The sequence below is a fragment of the Belonocnema kinseyi genome, chromosome 7, assembly GCF_010883055.1.
Source record: "Belonocnema kinseyi isolate 2016_QV_RU_SX_M_011 chromosome 7, B_treatae_v1, whole genome shotgun sequence".
NCBI lineage: Eukaryota > Metazoa > Arthropoda > Insecta > Hymenoptera > Cynipidae > Belonocnema > Belonocnema kinseyi.
In genome coordinates, this window is record NC_046663.1 from 140,479,075 (window position 1) to 140,480,348 (window position 1,274).

Consider the following 1,274-nt stretch of genomic DNA (forward strand, 5'->3'; position numbering starts at 1 on the left):
CCCCCCCCCCCCCCATCCACACCTCTTGTCAAGCTCAGTCACGAATTACCGAAGCTCCACCTATAATAATACGACGCGCTCTTTCGACAACACCTTTCACATTTTCTAAAATAATTGTAAAATACTTTTCGGAATCTTCTCAAATATGAGAATCAATAGTTACATAAACATAATCAAAAATATAAACCTGATTACTAACATTTTTTTATTGTTCTCAAAGAACATATCAAACAGCTAGAATATATATGGACTTAATACTTTTCAGGTTGTTAAGGAGGTACCATCGCTACAAGAATTTTCATTAACTACAATTTCAACCAAACTTTCACTATATCTAAATATGATCACCAAAAGTACTTAGTTAAAATCTCAGAAGCCTAAGGTACTTTATAAATAAGTTATTAACGTTTTTAATTTCGTCATATTTAACATTGCGTCTTATAAGAGATGGCGTTTTTGAGCTCTTTACTGAATTATATCAAAGTAACCACCATTAAGATATTATAGATATTTTTTTTAATGAAAAACAAGTATTTGAAAATTAAAGGGCAAAAATAATATTAACCATTTAGTTACTGCATATACATGAAAACAAATAATTAATCACGAAACTTGCGCTTCTGAACGTTGACTATCGCAATCTGGTAACATTGCGGCAGTGGCGATGTTACCTCCTTAATTAAAAACAAGAAAGCCCTCCGTGACATCACGCGTAGAATGACTCGTCCCCCCATATGTTGCGATTTGTCACGTTTGAAAAGAACACTCAGTGCGCGACATCATAAGTGAACGCTCCCATAACCTGCAAATGATATTTATCAATTCATTATATCTATTTTAATTGAGGTATTATTTTGCTTTTTAATTATGTTCATTAAGTTATGTCCATAAGAGTTCGACTACATGTGTGCTTTAGGGTCAATATTGTGTTAATAATTAAACATAATATCCAAGAGGGCATCTATTTCTCGGGCATCTATTTCTCGACCTGTCATCAATTCAGAGCTGGCCGAAAACTCTTAAGAGCCCGTCCTGGCAAAACCACCTTCCGTGGCGGATAACGAGCGCAGAGTAATCTTAGTCTATGCATCAATCCTATCGAGTGGCATCTGGATTCATCAGACCCGTGCACCCTATTTTTTTCGGTAATGAATGCGCATGCAGTCATCAATTTTCCTTCAATTCTCACTCGTTTCTTCTTTAGCGCCGTTTTTGGGGTTGAAGGTGGGTGCGGACAAACTTTTTAGAACCCGCTACGCTTTTTTTTTTCGCGC